At 43.3% G+C, this 22,847-nt stretch overlaps 1 long non-coding RNA gene across 3 annotated transcripts; it reads left to right on the plus strand.

The window, feature by feature from the left end:
* The first annotated feature begins 447 nt into the window (after positions 1-447).
* Positions 448-20,855, plus strand: LOC120046694. Of its 3 annotated transcripts, none has more exons than XR_005476842.1 (7): positions 448-671; positions 11,605-11,723; positions 12,027-12,143; positions 14,794-14,871; positions 17,625-17,700; positions 18,605-19,116; positions 19,825-20,855. It is a non-coding gene; the product is annotated as an uncharacterized LOC120046694 (long non-coding RNA). The 3 variants fall into 3 exon arrangements; XR_005476844.1 differs by lacking the exon at positions 448-671 and adding an exon at positions 2,459-2,581; XR_005476843.1 differs by lacking the exon at positions 448-671 and adding an exon at positions 2,460-2,688.
* Positions 20,856-22,847: the final 1,992 nt, after the last annotated feature.

Here is a 22,847-nt window from a genome sequence, read left to right on the forward strand (position 1 = left end):
TTAAAAACACTGTCAGCTTTACAAAAACAATAAACCGAGGTCTCTCGTTCAGCTTACAGCTTTCGGCGTTAAACAACAAACATACATCGCGCTCAGATGTTGTGAATCAGCCGGGAATCAAACAAGGGTCTGTAGTGACGCCTCAAGCACTGAGATGCTGTGCCTTAGACCGGTGCATCACTCAGGAGCCCAAAAGCGTGTCAGAGGGAAAGAGAGAGGCTGAGATCTAGTATGAGGGAGAACGGGATACAGGAAATTAGTTTAAAGAGTATATTGAGTAGAACGTCATTAGATAGTCTCAAATATTTTATTATCTTTTTTAAGAGCATCTGGGCTGGCAGGTAGTTTTTAGTTTCTCCCGGTCTCTGGCCCACACTCCAGTACAGTAGATGGCGGTAATGCACCATAAGGTTGGAATTGCTGGCGGAATACAAGTTATTAAGCTTGGCTGCTATCGATACGTTGTAGTTAGCTGTACATACACAGGGATAGTCTTTTAATTATAAACAGTTGGTGTTTTCTTTGGGAACAGTACACCATAACTTGTGGAGAGATGTCGACGCGGTCGGAGAGATAAAAAGGCCAAAAACTGAATGAGCAGCATCAGGCCATTCTGTCAAAAATGCTCAGAGAGAACGACAACAAATACTGCGCTGACTGCGAGGCGAAAGGTAATCTCAGTTGCTGGAATATAGACAGTTGACGCTAATAACTACCTGGATTCTATCCGCGAATGTCAACGATGTTCTGGAAATGAAAGGCTGAGGTGTTCCACATACGCCATCCCAACTAGCCTACATGGAGTTCGACTTCTGCCTGAGTGTGAACGAGCTGGCTAATAACACAGACACAATGGCTAGCTAGTCAAGCTATACTGGTCATTCCCTTTGACAAGTTTGTTAGCTTGCTAGCCTAGCACGATGGAAGCAAAATAGAATAGAATGTAGTGACTCCGATGTGCTTTCCTCTAATTTAATTATGAGCGGAAGCAGTCTATGATAAGAGTAATCAGTCTCTCCAGTATTGACTGTCAAGCAGGCTTTGCTTCAGCTCAGCGAACCACTCACCTGTGATTAATAAAAGCCTGAATCTTTACGATGGGTTTTACTAGCATATATGTCGTGTTCAAAACAACTTAGAACTCGGTCATCTCTGACCTCTGTGCGTTCTAAACAACTCTGGAAAAACGAACTCCAACTGGGAAAAATCGATTTGAACGGTCATCCAACTCGGGAATTCTGGCCTCTTTCTAGCGCTCCGACATGAAGATCACTGACGTCATGATTTGATCTCATATTCTTCAGAGTTTTCAGTTGTTTTGAACGTGACATTACCCCTCGTTTATGGACAGTTTTTATTTCACTATTAGCTGCAAATGCATGTTCGACACTAGCTCAAAGGCCGGCAGATGGCGATATTGAGCTGGTATTGATGGTTTCATCTACCTTCCAAAGGTATCGTATGCAGCTGGCAAATAACTGGTATCCCCATGGATCGGTTCGTACTTAAAACCTTCTCCATTCAGGCTGCAAGGTGTTGATTTCCTCTAATGGCGGAAATAAACATGGAAAATATGCGTACTTTCTTTATGAAACACCTTTTTCCACCATCATGCTAGTGTAACGGATGTGAAATGGCTAGCTAGTTAGCGGGTACGCGCTACTAGCGTTTCAATCAGTTACGTCACTTGCTTTGAAACCTAGAAGTAGTGTTGCACCTTGCTCTGCAAGGGCCGCGGCCTTTGTGGCGCGATGGGTAACGATGCTTCGTGGGCGACCGTTGTTGATGTGTTCAGAGGGTCCCTGGTTCGCGTCCGTGTCGGGGCGAGGGGACGGTTTAAAATTATACTGTTACACTAGCAAAGATTTTTATAACTAAACCAAGATAGACCACAGCCTGTCCTTTCCAATGGGAACAAATTAGTCATAGTGGGCAGAACAAGCAAGGAGGTGGGCAGAGCCAAGCACGAGCTAGCAAGATCCTATTAGCCCGTTCTAGCAGACATCTATATATTTCCGTTAGGGAACGCCTACTCTGAAGTGTGTGTGTGCATAAACTCAATTTGCCTTTGTGCTCCTAAACAAGCCATTTAATTATTATTATTTTTTTTACAACTTTGGCAAAGATTGGACTACGTTTTGTAGACTTTAATCTGTTCATTGCAGACTCTAATTTTGGGAACAGAAAACTGTATTGAGATTAAATGTTTCATCAATGAGAATATTTGCAAAATGTCAACCAAAATCCACCTCATTCCATCTTCTCCCACTGCCAGCCACTGGGCTTCCTCTCGCTACCATATTTGGTAGTGAGTGGAAACGCCAAGCAGATGCTTCACATTTATACATCCGTTGAAATACCTGTCTCATTGTTCTATCTGTGATGCTAGTGGCTAATGATACTTCCTGATGTTGTGTTAAACAAGACTGCTGTAACCTGATTGGCTGAAAGCGATACGCAACATCTGGGACTAGCATTCCTAGTCATTAGCCACTTTAGCATGGTAGTGGACAATGACGTTTCATATAGAAAGTATGGATATTTTCCCAGTTTTATTCCGCCTTCACGCCATCAAATCTAGGTAAGGAGGAACTCGACACCTTTGCAGCCTGAAGGGAGAATTTTAGGTACGAACTGGTCCACGGGGGATACGAGTGTATTGCCGGCTGCATACAATGCATTTGAACGGTAAGATGAAAACTACTCAATATCGCAATCTGCCGGCCTTTGGACTAGGTTGGCACACCAAACAAGTATTTTTATCCACGTGAGCAATGATCAGTCAACAGCATGACGTGTCCCTATTGCCCTGAAGAGTTTCTCTGGTCTGTCACAGGCATTTGAGATGTGAGTGACAAGTTGACATAGCTCTGACGGTGCTTTCAAGACAAATTTGAACTCTTTGAGATGTGAGTGACAAGTTGACATAGCTCTGACGGTGCTTTCAAGACAAATTTGAACTCGGGGGGGGAAAAAACAGATATCAAATCATGACGTCAGTGATCTTCATGTTGGAACGTCGGAGCTCTAGAAAGATGCCAGTTTCCGACTTGGAATTCCGACTTGGATGGGGGGGGTGCTGCGTTTTTTTGTTGAAGTCGGAAGTTTACATACACTTAGGTTGGAGTCATTAAAACTTGTTTTTCAATCACTCCACAAATTTCTTGTTAACAAACTATAGTTTTGGCAAGTCGGTTAGGACATCTACTTTGTACATGACACAAGTAATTTTCCGAACAATTATTTACAGACAGATTATTTCACTTATAATTCACAATTATAACAATTCCAGTGGGTCAGAAGTTTACATACACGAAGTTGACTCTGCCTTTAAACAGCTTGGACATTTCCAGAAAATTATGTCATGGCTTTAGAAGCTTCTGATAGGTTAGTTGACTTCAATTGGAGGTTTACCTGTGGATGTATTTCAAGGCCTACCTTCACACTCAGTGCCTCTTTGCTTGACATCATGGGAAAATCAAAAGAAATCAGCCAAGACCTCAGAAAAAAATGGTAGACCTCCACAAGTCTGGTTCATCCTTGGGAGCAATTTCCAAACGCCTGAAGGTACCACATTCATCTGTACAAACAATAGTACACAAGTATTAACGCCATGGGACCACGCAACCGTCACACCGCTCAGGAAGGAGACGCGTTCTGTCTCCTAAAGATGAACGTACTTTGGTGCGAAAAGTGCAAATCAATCCCAGAACAACGGCAAAGGACCTTGTGAAGATGCTGGAGGAAACAGGTACAAAAGTATCTATATCCACAGTAAAACGAGTCCTACATCGACATAACCTGAAAGGCCGCTCAGCAAGGAAGAAGCCACTGCTCCAAAACCGCCAATAAAAAAGCAAAACTACGGTTTGCAACTGCACATGGGGACAAAGATCATACTTTTTGGAGAAATGTCCTCTGGTCTGATGAAACAAAAATATAACTGTTTGGCAATAATGACCATCGTTATGTTTGGAGGAAAAAGGGGGATGCTTGCAAACTGAAGAACACCATCCCAACAGTGAAGCACGGGGGTGACAGCATCATGTTGTTGGGGTGCTTTGCTGCAGGAGGGACTGGTGCACTTCACAAAATGGATGGCATCATGAGGGTGGAAAATTATGTGGATATATTGAAGCAACATCTCAAGACATCAGTCAGGAAGTTAAAGCTTGGTCGCAAATGGGTCTTCCAAATGGACAATGACCCCAAGCATACTTCCAAAGTTGTGGCAAAATGGCTTAAGGACAACAAAGTCAAGGTATTGGAGTGGCTATCACAAAGCCCTGACCTCAATCCCATAGAACATTTGTGGGCAGAACTGAAAAAGCATGTGCGAGCAAGGAGGCCTACAAACCTGACTCAGTTACACCAGCTCTGTCAGGAGGAATGGGCCAAAATTCACCCAACTTATTGTGGGAAGCTTGTGGAAGGCTACCCGAAACGTTTGACCCAAGTTAAACAATTTAAAGGCAATGCTACCAAATACTAATTGAGTGTATGTAAACTTCTGCCCCACTGGGAATGTGATGATGACATAAAAGCTGAAACAAATAATTATCTCTACTATTATTCTGACATTTCACATTCTTAAAATAAAGTGGTGATCCTAACTGACCTAAGACTAGAATTAAATGTAAGGAATTGTGAAACTGAGTTTAAAGGTATTTGGCTAAGGTGTATGTAAACTTCTGACTTCAACTGTGTGTGTGTGTGTGTATATATATATATATATATACACTGCTCAAAAAAATAAAGGGAACACTTAAACAACACAATGTAACTCCAAGTCAATCACACTTCTGTGAAATCAAACTGTCCACTTAGGAAGCAACACTGATTGACAATAAATTTCACATGCTGTTGTGCAAATGGAATAGACAAAAGGTGGAAATTATAGGCAATTAGCAAGACACCCCCAATAAAGGAATGGTTCTGCAGGTGGTGACCACAGACCACTTCTCAGTTCCTATGCTTCCTGGCTGATGTTTTGGTCACTTTTGAATGCTGGCGGTGCTTTCACTCTAGTGGTAGCATGAGACGGAGTCTACAACCCACACAAGTGGCTCAGGTAGTGCAGTTCATCCAGGATGGCACATCAATGCGAACTGTGGCAAGAAGGTTTGCTGTGTCTGTCAGCGTAGTGTCCAGAGCATGGAGGCGCTACCAGGAGACAGGCCAGTACATCAGGAGACGTGGAGGAGGCCGTAGGAGGGCAACAACCCAGCAGCAGGACCGCTACCTCCGCCTTTGTGCAAGGAGTAGCACTGCCAGAGCCCTGCAAAATGACCTCCAGCAGGCCACAAATGTGCATGTCAGCATATGGTCTCACAAGGGGTCTGAGGATCTCATCTCGGTACCTAATGGCAGTCAGGCTACCTCTGGCGAGCACATGGAGGGCTGTGTGGCCCCACAAAGAAATGCCACCCCACACCATGACTGACCCACCGCCAAACCGGTCATGCTGGAGGATGTTGCAGGCAGCAGAACGTTCTCCACGGCGTCTCCAGACTCTGTCACGTCTGTCACATGTGCTCATGTGCTCAGTGTGAACCTGCTTTCATCTGTGAAGAGCACAGGGCGCCAGTGGCGAATTTGCCAATATTGGTGTTCTCTGGCAAATGCCAAACGTCCTGCACGGTGTTGGGCTGTAAGCACAACCCCCACCTGTGGACGTCGGGCCCTCATACCACCCTCATGGAGTCTGTTTCTGACCGTTTGAGCAGACACATGCACATTTGTGGCCTGCTGGAGGTCATTTTGCAGGGCTCTGGCAGTGCTCCTCCTGCTCAAAGGCGGAGGTAGCGGTCCTGCTGCTGGGTTGTTGCCCTCCTACGGCCTCCTCCACGTCTCCTGATGTACTGGCCTGTCTCCTGGTAGCGCCTCCATGCTCTGGACACTACGCTGACAGACACAGCAAACCTTTTTGCCACAGCTCGCATTGATGTGCCATCCTGGATGAACTGCACTACCTGAGCCACTTGTGTGGGTTGTAGACTCCGTCTCATGCTACCACTAGAGTGAAAGCACCGCCAGCATTCAATAGTGACCAAAACATCAGCCAGGAAGCATAGGAACTGAGAAGTGGTCTGTGGTCACCACCTGCAGAACCATTCCTTTATTGGGGGTGTCTTGCTAATTGCCTATAATTTCCACCTTTTGTCTATTCCATTTGCACAACAGCATGTGAAATTTATTGTCAATCAGTGTTGCTTCCTAAGTGGACAGTTTGATTTCACAGAAGTGTGATTGACTTGGAGTTACTTTGTGTTGTTTAAGTGTTCCCTTTATTTTTTTGAGCAGTGTATATATATATATTTATATATGTGTGTGTGTGTGTGCATGTGTGTATATATATATATATATATATATACACACACACAGTACCAGTCAAAAGTTTGGACACCTACTCATTCAAGTTTTTTTTAACCATTTCCTACATTGCAGAACAATAGTGAAGACTTCAAAACTATGAAATAAACACATATGGAAACATGTAATAACCAAAAAAGTGTATTCAGATTTTTCAGTGGGTGCTGCAGCACCCTTAGCACCCCTACTCCCACGGCTATGCCCACTCCTATTCCTTCAATCACCTTCTGTCATTCTCTGTTCTCCAAATCTGTGTCCTTTACCTCTACTGACCACAGTGACAAGGGCAACTGCTGTGAAACAGGGAGAGGAGTGCTAGGCTATGTGTGTTTCTAGGCACCCAGAACTATGTGTAACAGACCTGTAATAATGGTGATTAGACAGGATGTTGGCCGGCAGATTTGACTCCTACAGTGTAGTAAGTGACTCGCCAGAGCTGCTCAGGTGTAATTTCACCCTGCCTGCCTGTGTCTCCGTTTCTGTACAGTGTGCACACTGCCCTGTATGCTCAGGTGTTACTGCATGTGGCGCGTGAATGTGTACAAATATTGAACCAGTCTTTTTGTGTACCTCTGCTATGTGTCGAGGTTTGTAAGCCTATCTAGGCTAAAAAAGAATGCTGGCCTTTATCTCATTAAACTAGCCTACTCCCTTGTGCCGGGACTGGCACGTGTTTCTAGGGGTATTGTCTACATTTTGCGTTTGAATCATTTAGAAGAAGCTCTTATTCAGAGCGACTTACAGTAGCAATTAGGGTTAACAGCCTTGCGCAAGGGCGCATCAACAGATTTTTCACCTAGTCTGCTCTAGGTGCTCAACCACTAGGCTACCTGCCAACCTGGCATGGCATTTCATGTTCATAACAGTGGCACTCTCTCTGAACTGGCATGATTTTCTCTGTTGGTACAGCAAGCTTGGCAAGAAGGTTGTTGTGACCTTTTCTTGATACCCCTCTCTCTCTGTCTCTCTCTCTCTCTGTCTCTGTCTCTGTCTCTCTCTGTCTCTGTCTCTGTCTCTCTCTCTGTCTCTCTCGCTCTCTCTCTGTCTCTCTCTCTCTGTCTCTCTCTCTCTGTCTCTCTCTGTCTCTCTCTGTCTCTCTCTCTGTCTCTCTCGCTCTCTCTCTGTCTCTCTCTCTCTGTCTCTCTCTCTCTGTCTCTCTCTCTCTCTGTGTCTCTCTCTCTCTCTGTCTCTCTCTCTCTCTCTCTCTCTCTCTCTGTCTCTCTGTCTCTCTGTCTCTCTGTCTCTCTGTCTCTCTGTCTCTCTGTCTCTCTGTCTCTCTCTCTCTCTGTCTCTGTCTCTGTCTCTGTCTCTCTCTCTCTCAGCCTGCTGTATGAAGGAGAGGGCAGCCAACTTCTGTCTCTACCGAATGTAGGCCTAGCCAAGGTAAAGCTAAAGACACTAGTAACTAACCCAACACCACCAGTGTTGTTTCCAATTGGAAGCAAATGAAGCATAGTGGGCAGAACAAGCAAGGAGGTGGGCAGTGCCAAGCACGAGCTCGTAAGATCTTAGTGGCACATTTTAACATGAATTTGCATATTTCCATTAGGGAATGCCTACTCTGTGAAGTGCCCGTGTGCAATAACTCAATTCACTCTTGCACTCCTTCTAAACAATCAAATTCTTTGAAACTTTTAGAAAGTGTCAAGTCGACAAAACCTTGCGCACTCTGTTCGTAACAGATTCTAGTTTTGGGAACAGAACTGTATTGAGATCGAATGTTTCATCGATGAGGAAGTAAGCAGAATGTCGGACAAGTTTCATCTAGCTCCGTCTTCTTCCTCTTCCCGCCACTTGGCTTGGTGATAATGGTGATAGATGCATCCATTTAGAACGTATTATCTGTGGCAAACCTGTGGGAGCCAGATCCAATGGAACTGGATATTAGCCTCACACAACACCTTGTCGGATGTCCTGCAGGTAGACTTGTTTCTGCAACAACTCTCAACATTTGGGAAACATTGCTCCAAATAGTCAGAGAAGCCATCTTCTCTGTGTCCTCGTCATGAGACCTGCCTACTGTTCCTGTCATTGCCAACAGGTGGTGACATAAGTCCATTAACTCTGTGAGAGAAAGAGAGTCAGGGAATTGACGGAGGCCCAATCTGATGATCTCTCAACCAAACAGTACTTTGTTTTATCCATAATACACACTGCACTTCATTTTCTTCAGGTGACAGAAGTAGCCTAGTAATTTGGTCTGAGAGGATATCTATGCATTCTATTTCTGTTCACTTACCACACTGCTCTGAGATTCCCTGATGACTTATGGGCAAGTATTGGTGTGTGATGTGTGGGTGGTATCCCTACATGTACTCATATTCTACATTCACAATACACACACACACACACACACACACACAGCTCAGACAGATCCAGTTCAGAGTTCCCCAGCTCCAGAGCTCCATCAGCAGCAGATTACAATTTTGAATGGAAAATGGATGTTAGTGCATCGAACCGCATCATATGAAACCAAATCGACCGCATCGTTTCGTTCCTTTTAATGAAACCAAATCGACCGCATCGTTTCGTTCCTCTAATGAAACCAAATCGACCGACTTGCTTTGAACTAAAACATATCATTGCTGTATCATATCGGAGCCCATGTATCTAGATGTGTATCAAATTGTCATTGAAAGGGAAGGTGCACACCCCTAGTGTGTATGCATGTGGCATTCTTGCTTGTAGAATATGTACTGTGCTGTGTGAGTTACTGCAGTCCTTAACTAATCTGAACACGGCTTGTCTTCTGTGAGAGCTAGTGCTACAACCTAACCTCGTCCCCAGGCTATTGCACACAAAAGCCTGGAACATCAACGATTAAAAATTGGCCATAGTGGGACCATAGAATTGTATTTCAGTGACCTTACTGAGTAAATTATTTGTCTTTTAATTTTAGCGAATCACACGACAGCGAGGCGTGGCTCCAAATGGAGGCAGAAACTTGTGGTGCGCAGAAGACACATACTTGGGAGGGTTAGGGGGAAGCCGATTTTTAAGCCAAAGCCTATGCGTCGGGAGTTTTTCCCTATCTTTCTGTATTGGCCAAGTTTGATGCGTTGGTCCACCAGACCTATTCGCCAATTTGGGTGGAAGTGTCTGGGAACGAGATTAGCTACGACCTAACCTGGACTGTACAGCATCCAGCCCCCACCAGGGAGTAGCAGAACACTGTTCCTCAGCGCCAGTGGTAGAAGTTGTCCCCTTAACCACAGATCTAGGATCAGATAGGCATGCCAATCATCAAATCATGGGTATGACAAAAATATCGAGCCTAACTCTGTTTGAGTGGTTGAGTGCAACTTTATCTACAGCCACTTGTTCCTCAAGCACTTTCAGTGTGGATTTAATTTTTGACAGCTTTGAACAATGGTGTTACAGATAAGGCCAGTAGTAAGAAGCTCCTGAGACAACCTGTCAGTGTCTTCTGGAGAACTGTCTGCTACCCCTGACGGCCACCAGCTCCCCTGTAACACACACACACACACACACACACACACACACACACGTACGTAAGGCCCTGTCCTCAGGTTGACGGTAGGGGCTTTAATTTCAAGCTCGACTGCCTGTCACCCCGAGTTGGAAAGAGCCACTGTCACTCATTGAGGATCCAGGGCCCTGTGTGTGTGTTTTAGTGGATGTGTTTGTTAGGTTGGCTGATTTTAGGTTCTGTAGTCCGTCAGAGGTTGATCTATGGCAGGGGGTTCTGACTAATCGGCTAATCAATGCTCTTCAGACAGGAACACACTTAGTTGAAGGATTTGGTGTCAATGCTGGACTGTAATAAAAACAGTACCAGAACATTTACTAAATTCAGCAAAAAAAGAAACGGCCCTTTTTCAGGACGCTGTCTTTCAAAGATAATTCGTAAAAATCCAAATAACTTCACAGATCTTCATTGTAAAGGGTTTAAACACTGTTTCCCATGCTTGTTCAATGAACCACAAACAATGGATGACCGTTTCACAGGTGCATGTTCATTAAGACACTAACAGCTTACAGACGGTAGGCAATTAAGCTCACAGTTATGAAAACTTTGGACACTAAAGAGGCCTTTCTACTGACTCTAAAAAACACAAAAAGAAAGATGCTCAGGGTCTCTGCTCATCTGCATGAACGTGCCTTAGATATGCTGCAAGGAGGCACGAGGACTGCAGATGTGGCCAGGGCAATACATTGCACTGTCCTTACTGTGAGACTCCTAAGACAACGCTACAGGGAGACAGGACGGACAGCTGATCATCCTCGCAGTCGCAGACCACATGTAACAACACCTGCACAGGATCGGTACGTCCGAACATCACACCTGTGGGACAGGTACAGGATGGCAACAACAACTGCCCGAGTTACACCAGGAATGCACAATCCCTCCGTCAGTGTTCAGACTGTCCGCAATAGTCTGAGAGAGGCTGGACTGAGGGCTTGTAGGCCTGTTGCAAGACAGGTTCTCACCAGACATCACCGGCAACAATGTTGACTATGGGCACAAACCCACCTTCGCTGGACCAGACAGGACTGGTTAAAAGGGCTCTTCACTGACGAGTCGGATTCGCGTTTATCGTCGAAGGAATGAGCATTACACCGAGTCCTGTGCTCTGGAGCGGTGTGTCACAGCATCATTGGACTGAGCTTGTTTTCATTGCAGGCAATCTCAACGGTGTGCATTACAGGGAAGACATCCTCCTCCCTCATGTGGTACTCCTCCCTCATGTGGTGACAATGCCACCAGCCATACTGCTCGTTCTGTGTGTGATTTCCTGCTAGACAGGAATGTCAGTGTTCTGCCATGGCCAGCAACGTGCCCGGATCTCAATCACATTGAGCACATCTGGGACCTGTGGATCAGAGGGTGAGGGCTAGGGCCATTCCCCCCCAGAAATGTCCGGGAACTTACAGGTGCCTTGTTGGAAGAGTGGGGTAACATCTCACAGCAAGAACTGGCAAAGTTGGTGCAGTCCATGAGGAGGAGATGCACTGCAGTACTTAATGCAGCTGGTGGCCACACCAGATACTGACTGTTACTTTTGATTTTGATCCCCCCCTTTGTTCAGGGACACATTATTCAATTTCTGTTAGTCACATGTTTGTGGAACTTGTTCAGTTTATGTCTCAGTTGTTGAATCTTGATATGTTCATACAAATATGTACACATGTTAAGTTTGCTGACAATAATCGCTGTTTACAGTGGGAGGACGTTTATTTTTTTTGCTGAGTTTATGTGTGTCTGTGTAGGTCCGCTGTGGGCATCATGGAACCTGGGGATCTTCATGTGTATACGCTGGAACCTGGGCATCCATATCTCCTTAGTCAAATCTGTCAACCTGGACCAATGGACCCAAGAACAGATCCAGGTAACATGGAAAACGTGTATGGGGGTGTGTGACGGACAGTGTGGTCTGTGGGTAGTTTTGGGAGTGTTCAGTATGGGAGGATGTGAGGCAGTGTGAGTAAGACCGATGGGGGGGTGTGTGTGTATATTTGTGAGGGGGTGGGAAAAGAAAATAATTGTGCACGCAAACGCAAAATGTAGGCCTATCTGTGGTTTATTGAAGAGAGTGCATAGCTGTTATCTGTGGGGATAGATAGTGTGAGTCTCTCTCAATGTTAATTGCTAACCCTAATTATTTCCTGATGGATGATTATTCCAACTCCAGCTCTTTCATTCCTCCTCCCAACGCCATCATCCTCATCTGTCTTGTGTGTGTGTGTGGTTTCCGGGTGCCATCGTGTGTGTGCGCGTGTGTCATTACCAAGTACAAACTGCCTAGAATGTAAGTATAACATTTCAAAGCAGTCAGGTTTTGACTTTTTCAGTTTCTATTCATTCCATTTGTTTTGAAGACCTTGCCCTCCATTTGAATGCGAGTCATTTTACCTCAAAAGCACAAGAGGATTTCAACACCCACCATCTGAAATTGTGCTGAAATTGTTTCTGTAGTTCAATACAGATACGATTATTTTATTTAAGTATAATTTGATCTCTGAGAAATTAAGCTAATTGATTGCATCCAAATTGTCTCTTTTTAATTGATAGGTACTATATTTATTGAAGATTATATGAATCCTAACATCCTATTTGGACCATAATTCTACGTGAGTAAGATGAGGAATCCACTAAAAATGATCAAAGCCACCCACGGACCCCCCACGCCAATCCCAATCCAACAGCCAGTATACAGTATCAGTTCTCTATGTCTAACAAGAAGTATGGAGCTGAGGCTTGGAGTAGGCTATTACTTCATCTTATGTTATGTATTCCCTGTGAACCGGGTAATGTCACTTTTTTCCCCCAGTTCAGAAAAATTATTTACCATAAATTAGTGTGAAAGTAACAGATTTTGCCCGCTAGATGCTGCTGTTCCTGCAACTGCCACACCCTTTATCCATTTTGCTGGTTTCTTGTGTTTATTAAATGGATCACGACATTGTCTTTGCAACTTTGGGTAGAAAACCAATAGCTTTTGCTCATGATGAAAATAGGTTGTGTGTGTCCCTGTGTTTTCTACCCAAAGTTGCAAAGAAGATGTTGTATTCCATTTAATTAACACAAGAGACCAGCAAAATGTATAAAAGGCAGCAGTGGGCAAAACCTGGCACTTTCACACTTAATAATATATATTTTTAAATACAAGTCATTTAAATGACACATTTCTCTGAACAGGGGGGAAAAACATCACCAGCTTCACAGGGGATACATTACATAGGATGAAGAAGCAATAGTTCACGCCGCAGATCCATATTACTTGTCAGACATAAAGAACTGATACTGTGTACTGGTTGTTGCGATGGGATTGGTGTGGCGTTTTGTGGGTGGCTTCATACCATTTTATTGCCTTCATGTCTTACTCAATGGTAGGAAGACCTTTGGTCCAAATTGGATGGCGGGTACTATATTTATTGAATATTATGTGAATTCTATAAATAATTTGTGTTGAACAAATTTTGCCCCAATGGCCACATTTGGTGTTCAACGAGGTCCGGAAGGCCAAACTGAAAATGTGTTATTTCCTTCTTTCTTTTTTTCTCTCAAAAAGAGTCCTCTATCCAACGTTTTTTGAATTTTTGATGCTCCCTGACTGTTTAGTGATTATTAGCTAGTGTTCGATTTGGTTTTGGTCATTTTAAAGTATATTGAATTTGACACCCCTGCTATAAATAAAAAGGGCCAATTTGGATGCAATCAATTAGCCTAATTTCTCAGCGATCAAATTAAATAAGATTAGCGTTCCTTCAACATTGTTCAGAAATCGTTCCTGTAGATAATCTGAGATGGTGGGTGTCATCTATTGCTGAAATGGTGTGGAACGACGCATGTAATGCATTATTAAGCTAGAGATGTGTTAAATTATGGTAACTTTACTTGACACACAGTGTCATAAGTTATCACATGGCCATAACCATGTCATAGGTCATAACAGCTGACATAACTTGTCATAACCTGTCGTAGTATGGTCATAACACTCTCATAACCTATATATTTACACCTGTTGTGACCATATATTATGACACTGCTTCAAGATGTCCACCATTGTTCCTGTACCCAAGAAAGCAAAGGTAACTCTCTGGCTCCGATGAATCAAATTTGAATCAAAAACAGCGGTCGGGGAAATGGATCACTTCCGAGATCTTAGACCTCTTAAGGAAAACGGATCGCCACCTGGCAAGATTTAGAAGGACAAATCTACAAGAAGATTATGATGTTTATATTAACTGTAGAAACCAGGCAAGATACAAAATGGATAAGGCCAAATTCCAACATTATATAGACGCCGTTAATGACAACTTACATCAGTCTCGAAAACTGTGGATCATTTTAAAGGACATTGGCTCAAAAACTCCCCATAAGGTAAAATACTGTTGGCCTGGATATTGATGATGTTTTATATTATGACCAAGCAAAGGTTGCAAGATATTTTAACACATTTTTTACCAATATAACCTCATCTCTGGTTAAGAAGATACCTACCTGCTCTGGACACTATGGCCAGTCTTTCATTAACAACTTTTACCATAGCAAAGGTATCACATTATTTATTTTTTTTGTGCTGTGTATGGTAACCGAGGACAATGTTTCTAATCTACTATGCTTAATGAGCACAAACAAAGCAACTGGGCTGGATAACCTTCCTGCAAGATTCATAAAGGATAGTGCTTGTGTCACTGCTAAAATGATAACGCATATTGTAAACCTTATGTAGGGGGTCATAACAGCTATAGAATAACACTGTCACAACAGGTCTAAATATATGTAATGACGGTGTTATGATCATATAACAGGTTGTCAGCTGTTAAGACATATTGCATGGCTATGACCATGTCATAACATGTTATGACAGTGTCAAGTAAAGTGTTACTGTTATGATATATTGAAGACTTTAAGATCGCTCTCCGTGTGTGTGTGTGTGTGTGTGTGGAGTATAGTGGACATGGGGAACACCAAGGCCAAACAACTGTATGAGCCCTCCTCCCAGACAACTTCAGACGGCCACAGACAGACCAGTATCCTTTTTGTGTGCGCGTGTGTAGTTATAATAATCAATCCCTCTGTGTGCATCTGCATTTGACCACCACCCTACTCGACAAAACACAGTTCCTTTTCCCAATTCACTTTGGAACCAATATTATGATGAGACACACATTTGGACACAGTACCTTTTGAGTGCATGGTTATAACGCAGCATGACAGCATGGTATCTGGTTCGCCTGCTGTTCTGGTAACGAGGACAGCTGTGTGTTCTTAATGACATCTGTTCCTGTTCAAACTCGGACTGAATTCACACCGTCGGCTTGTTTCAAGATAGTTCTCTAATATACAGTGTGGCAAAAAAGTATTTAGTCAGCCACCAATTGTGCAAGTTCTCCCACTTAAAAAGATGAGAGAGGCCTGTAATTTTCATCATAGGTACACTTCAACTATGACAGACAAAATGAGGAAAAAACATCCAGAAAATCACATTGTAGGATTTTTAATGAATATATTTGCAAATTATGGTGGAAAATAAGTATTTGGTCAATAACAAAAGTTTATCTCAATACTTTGTTATATACCCTTTGTTGGCAATGACAGAGGTCAAACGTTTTCTGTAAGTCTTCACAAGGTTTTCACACACTGTTGCTGGTATTTTGGCACATTCCTCCATGCAGATCTCCTCTAGAGCAGTGATGTTTTGGGGCTGTTGCTGGGCAACACAGACTTTCAACTCCCTCCAAAGATTTTCTATGGGGTTGAGATCTGGAGACTGGCTAGGCCACTCCAGGACCTTGAAATGCTTCTTACGAAGCCACTCCTTCGTTGCCCGGGCGGTGTGTTTGGGATCATTGTCATGCTGAAAGACCCAGCCACGTTTCATCTTCAATGCCCTTGCTGATGGAAGGAGGTTTTCACTCAAAATCTCACGATACATGGCCCCATTCATTCTTTCCTTTACACGGATCAGTCGTCCTGGTCCCTTTGCAGAAAAACAGCCCCAAAGCATGATGTTTCCACCCCCATGCTTCACAGTAGGTATGGTGTTCTTTGGATGCAACTCAGCATTCTTTGTCCTCCAAACACAACGAGTTGAGTTTTTACCAAAAAGTTATATTTTGGTTTCGTCTGACCATATGACATTCTCCCAATCTTCTTCTGGATCATCCAAATGCTCTCTAGCAAACTTCAGACGGGCCTGGACATGTACTGGCTTAAGCAGTGGGACACGTCTGGCACTGCAGGATTTGAGTCCCTGGCGGCGTAGTGTGTTACTGATGGTAGGCTTTGTTACTTTGGTCCCAGCTCTCTGCTGGTCATTCACTAGGTCCCCCCGTGTGGTTCTGGGATTTTTGCTCACCGTTCTTGTGATCATTTTGACCCCACGGGGTGAGATCTTGCGTGGAGCCCCAGATCGAGGGAGATTATCAGTGGTCTTGTATGTCTTCCATTTCCTAATAATTGCTCCCACAGTTGATTTCTTCAAACCAAGCTACTTACCTATTGCAGATTCAGTCTTCCCAGCCTGGTGCAGGTCTACAATTTTGTTTCTGGTGTCCTTTGACAGCTCTTTGGTCTTGGCCATAGTGGAGTTTGGAGTGTGACTGTTTGAGGTTGTGGACAGGTGTCTTTTATACTGATAACAAGTTCAAACAGGTACCATTAATACAGGTAACGAGTGGAGGACAGAGGAGCCTCTTAAAGAAGAAGTTACAGGTCTGTGAGAGCCAGAAATCTTGCTTGTTTGTAGGTGACCAAATACTTATTTTCCACCATAATTTGCAAATAAATTCATTAAAAATCCTACAATGTGATTTTCTGGATTTTTTTTTCTCATTTTGTCTGTCATAGTTGAAGTTGAAAATTACAGGCCTCTCTCATCTTTTTAAGTGGGAGAACTTGCACAATTGGTGGCTGACTAAATACTTTTTTGCCCCACTGTATCTGATATCCAGCTTTTGTTTTGGTGTGGTCGGCAGTTTTTGGTGGCTACTGCTAGGTCTGACGGTAGCTCAAAGGCATAGAGGTAGAAAGAATATGTAGGCCTATGTACAGTATATTCACTGTGTGGGTAGTTGGAGTGTTTTAAAATGTAAGGCTGTGTGTTGCTTCGCTTTCAAGTTGTCCTTCAAATTCTTGTGTTGATGAAGTGCCATTCCTTTTTCATGGTTCCTTTGTCGGTCTTTCTTTTCTTCGCTCCCATCTTTCCCATCTCCTCCTCTTCTTTTACTTCTCTGTCAGAAAGTTTCCTTCTATTTGTCTTGACACACACACACACACACACACACACGCTGCCCTGGCTTCTGAATCATCTCATATAAATTCCAGCGTGAATAAAGATGTGCCTACAGTAGAAGCACCTAAATAGATTCACACACTTTTTGTCAAGGGTCTGTATTTTTCCTGCTGCTCTGACAGTGTCCTCCTTTGTCTCTTGTTGTTCCGTATTGTGAATTTCAGTCTCTCCTTTTCTTTCCTCCTTTCCTCCCCTGTCTCTCGCTTCTCCCCTATTCCTCACGCCATTCCATCCTCTCACCTTTTGCCTCCTGTTATCCTCCTTCTCTGCCCCCTATCCATCACCTCTTCTAGTTCCATCTCTCTTCTCTCTCCCTCCACTCTTCCTCCTGGTTCAGTAGCGGTGCTATTGGGTTATGATCAAAGTTTCTACCCCCAAGCCATAATACAATAATGCCACTGGAGCGTGTGGTGTGTCTGTTGGTGTCTCTGTGTGTGTGTGTGTGTGTGTGTGTGTACCACAGTGTTATTCATTAACCCCTGATCTCAGAGCAGTGGAGTTCTTCATCCGGGATAAGTATGAAAGGAGGAAATACTGTGACCAGAATGGCCTCAAAACAGCTCCAGTAAGTGTACACACACACACTGTCCACAACACTGATCTGTTACACAGCAATTGGCATGAATAATGGGTGTGTGTCTGTGCACATTGTGTGGGGGTAGCATTATTTGTGTGAGATTTGTAAGTGAATCCGCTGCGTATGGGAGTTATTTGTGTGGGTGGCTGCGTACTGGTATGTAAAGTATGCGTGGGTGATTGAATGCATGCCCATCTGTGTGTTTGTTTGTACTCATGCTCATGCTTGCATATGCACACATCTCTCAGATCACTGAGTGTCTGAAGCCCATTTTCCACCTGAGGGGCCTTAACCCTCTCCCCCTGTCCACTCACACCTGCTAGCTAGCATTCGCCTGATAGCTCAGCTGACACACACACACTCAGTCATGACGTATGCAGAGAGATGTCTCTCTCTCTCTCAATTCAAAGGGCTTTATTAACATGCAAAACATATTTACATTGCCAAAGCAAGTGGAATAGATGATAAACCAAAATGAAATCTCTCTCTCTCAGGTTCTGCTAGCAGGCCTACTCTGATCTGTCTCTGCCACCCACACAGACACTGCCTTTTTATATGCAAATGAATTATTAAAAGTGACTCATTATTCATTTAAAGGGAAAGTTCACCCAAAAACACTTCTGGGCCCTTTATAACAATTCCTGGCTGTTTGTCAGTTCTGCAGACAGTTTTTATGTCCATTGCTTGAGTATTTAGATGTAGGTAATAAGCTGATTCTACCCCTGCCTTCCCCATAGAAACCATATATCAAAGTCCATCATAAATACCTCCCAAACACAACACTCTCCCATGACCGCAATAGTCCTTTTAATGACTTTCTCTGCACGATTTTTCATCTAACTTATTTTAGTATGCTAATTTTTACCAATGTATTTTGTTGTTTTTGACCAAGGTCGGGACTTCCGAGGTGGGTGTGGTTGAAGGATGTAAACAATCGTCAAATCTAATTACAGTGAAGAATGTCAGACTAAGAAGGAAGAGGGAATTGGAAACCTGCCTTATTTTCAGAAAGGTACTCTTGTGCCATATTGGTTTGAGATGGATTATTCTGAGGCCGAGTTTCATTTGCGGGCTGACTGAGAGAAATGAGTGAGCAGATGTCGAGGAAACACAGGCTCTTCCCAGAACGCACAGCGACTGGTGTTGCAGTTGCTGGAGATGCCTACCTCTACCAACAGACAGTGAACGTCTCGGCTGTCGAGAATGGGACCAGCTTATTTTCCGATAATTGAGGAGGTAGAACATCAGACTGACGATGCAGCAGAAGATGGCGCATATAACTAAACACTCCGATTGCTTGTGTCTCATCAATCCTGGTGTGTTGGAGACTTTCTTCAGAATGCCCAGGAACAACTGGAAACGACGTGCCACACCTGGCGTTCCAAATGGGAAGCTCTTTGAAGCGTAAGTGTTTTCGCTAATATTACTCACAGGATATTTATATTACTCTCTAAGATAATAAATAGCCTACCTAATGACACCCTTCCAACTGTATTTTTGAGTATCCTGCCTGCATCCCATAACGTAACTGGCTATTGTAGTCCCTCTCAAGTTTGTCTGACAATGATGACATGCTGGCTAGGTAAACAGTGTCTAGAACGAGTGGATGTGCGCCATAGAAATAGAATGTGATGGGACGCACACTTCACAATCTGGGTCTAAATAAACAAGAATGTATTTTACCGAACAGTATAAGAAGTATAAAGTCAATACTGCTAGTGGAGAAGAACATGTTGCTTGCAGTTGCCAGTCTAGCGTTTAAACCAAAAATATCCTAATTAGCCTGTAAAGCCACACACAAGAGGAAGAAAAACAGCCTCACACTTGAGTTGGCTATACAGTCTTCAAGTATACAAGACCGAGAACTGTCAATAGTATTGCAGCAGGTAGCCTTTCGGTTCGAATCCCCGAGCCGACAAGGTGAAAAATCTGTATGTGCCTATGAGCAAGGCACTTAATCTTAACTGCTCCTGTTAGTCGCTCTGGATAAGAGCATCTGCTAAATTAGCTAAATGTATTGTAACATCATCAATGCGGCTTATAAGTGAATATGCTTAATGATCCCTGAGACTGTTATTTTATGTGCCATGTATTTATTTTCTGTCTATCTAGACAATACCGACTGGGCCTTCGTCGGATCATCCTGGAGTGGATGCTGAGGGGGTACTCCCAGCCTCTGTGGTGGCAGCAATTACATCCAACCAACCTTACCCCAGGCTCATAGCGTCATATACAAATAGCATTTTCAATAAATAACATTCTAGTTTAAAAAAAAAAATCAAAACTATTTCTTGTTATTATAAAACAACAATTACACAGTTACTATTCCATTCACACCGTCACTCAGCATTAGTTAGACCGGGGAGTTACAAACATGTTCCTTGAGAGCAACCATCTTGTAGTTTTTCACTCCAGTAGGTGAGCTTTATTAGGGTTGGATTGAAAACCTATAGGACGGTAGATCTCTAGGTACAAGGTTCGAGAACCGTGGGGTTATGTAAAACACAGGGAAAATCCCAATTGGGACCTTCCCACAGAATCCTACTCATTACTCCATGTGCTGGCTCACGCCTGGGAGGCAGCCCGGTTCCAAAACATCACCGGTGCAAAACATGCCTGCCCGGGCCAGATTAATTGAATCCCCTCATTGAATAGAACGGGTGTACCCATTCAAGACAATGATGGCATAATGGGTGGACTGCTGGCCATTGTGAGTGTACCCATAGGACCAAAGCAGGAAGTAACAGCAGGAAGTGTACCCATCAATCTGTGCTGGTATTTGTTGAATCAACTCAACTGACATAAAAAAAAATACATTCCATGAGCCACATCAGTTAGCATCATTTGAATGGACATTCTACATTACCATGGAAATTATTGCATCATGAACGGCAAGCGGTTCCGATACACCAAATCTGGAAACAACAGAACCCTGAACAGCTTCTACCCCTAAGCCATAAGGCTGCTAAATATTTAACAAAATAGCTACTTGGACTATCTGCACTGACCTGTTTTGCACCAACTTATTTGACTCCTCACATACTCTGCTGTTACTGTTTATTATCTGTCACTTTGTTCCTAGTTATATGTACATATCTACCTCAATTACTTTGTACCCCTGCACATCAACTCTGTACTTGTACCCCTTGTATATAGCCAAGTTATTGTTAATCATTGTGTATTTATTACTTTTATTATTACGTGTTGTTATTACTTTTCTATTTGTGTATTTTCTTTCTCTCTGCATTGTTGGAAGGGCCCGTAAGTAAGCATTGTTAGTCTACACCTGCTGTTTGCGAAACGTGACAAATAAAATGTGACAAGGCAGCTATTGCAAGTGTACCCATGAGTTGACCAGTCAAATTGCCAGGTTTAGAGGTTCCAAGCCTGTTCTATTCATTCTGATTTCTATGCTCATGAGTTTACCGGAATGAATACACCTGAGGTAGAGAATGGTGCTGTTCTTGGTAGTCCACAGTACATAGCAGTCACACTGAAAGCAACCACCAATGATTGCATGACATGTTCTTGAATGGCATTCCACAACATCACACTGCCATCATTAGGCTAGCTAGATTTAGTTGCAAAGATGAAAAATGTCACCTTAGTTGGTTTTTCAACCAGGGCGATGTTGGGAGTTTACTTTTTTTTTTAATGTATTAAATCTGTATAAAATTAGGCAAGTCCGTTAAGAACAAATTCTTATTTACAATGACGGCCTACCAAGAGACAAAATGCCTCCTGCAGGGACGGGGGCTGGGATTAAAAATGTAGGTTAAAACACATACCACAACAAAAGAGACAACACTACATAAAGAGAGGACTAAGACAACACAGCAGGGCAGCGACGCAACATGGTAGCGGCACAACATGGTGGCAGCACAACATGGTAGCAGCACAACATGGTAGCAGCACAACATGGTGGCAGCACAAACATTGCTGGGCACAGACAACAGCAAAAAGGTAGAGTCCATGATTGAATCTTTTAATGTAGAGATGGAGATAAAACTGTCCAGGCTGAGTTTTTCTTTTTTTGCGGTTCGTTCCATTCACTAGCTGCAGTGAACTGAAAAGAGGAGTGACTGGGCTGTGACTGGCAGAACGTGTGTGTGTGTGTATATATATATATATATATATATGCCAGTATATATATATATATATATATACTGGCAAATCTGATGACCGAATGGTAAAGACAATCTAGCCACTCGAGAGCACCCTTACCTGCCGATCTATAAATTATGTCTCTGTCATCTAGCATGAGTATTATTGTCTGTATCAGGGTTAGTTTGGCAGTTGGGGTGAAAGAGGAGTGATTACAATAGAGGAAACCAAGTCTAAATTTAACCTTAGCCTGCAGCTTGGATATGTGCTGAGAGAAGAACAGTGTACCGTCTAGCCATACTCCCAAGTACTTGTATGCAGTGACTACCTCAAGCTCTAAACCCTCAGAGGTAGTAATCACACCTGTGGGGAGAGGGGTATTCTTCTTACCAAACCACATTACCTTTTGTTTTGGAGGTGTTAATAGGCTATTAGCATATTGTTAACCTTCAGATCAAGGTTAAGGGTAGAGAAAGCTTGTTGGACACTAAGAAAGCTTTGTTGTAGAGCAGTGGTCGCCAACCAGTCGATCTTCAAGGCATTCCTAGTCGATCACCAAATATTTCTGTTGAAAAGCCAACGAACGATAAAGGCTTGCACTCCTTTTTTAAAATCATGTTGAGTAGGTGTACTTGATTCAAAAGTCCTGCGCACCGGGTAAGCAAAGTGTTCCCATGAGACAAACTCCACCTACCCGGCGGACCGATAAATCTGTGACTAAATGGAGACCACCTACTGCTCTGCCCAATCGGATAGATCAAATCACCGTGGCTACAGAGCTTCAATGACCCTGGCCACAGCCAAGTTTAATTTAATAACTTTTAAAACTATGACCACAGAGAGACTGTCAACGAATACAGCAAAGAGTTGCTGTTTTTATGAGTGTGTTCATGTTTACGTTTATATTCAGCACTGCCACTATTTTTATTCAACACTATTACAAAACGGCTTCTCTGTACTTCCGCTAGGGGTGCAGCTGCAATGAATGAGTAGCCAAGTATCGATTGCCCTGCGTTTTATTATTATTAGCA

The sequence above is a fragment of the Salvelinus namaycush genome, chromosome 4, assembly GCF_016432855.1.
Source record: "Salvelinus namaycush isolate Seneca chromosome 4, SaNama_1.0, whole genome shotgun sequence".
Classification (NCBI taxonomy): domain Eukaryota; kingdom Metazoa; phylum Chordata; class Actinopteri; order Salmoniformes; family Salmonidae; genus Salvelinus; species Salvelinus namaycush.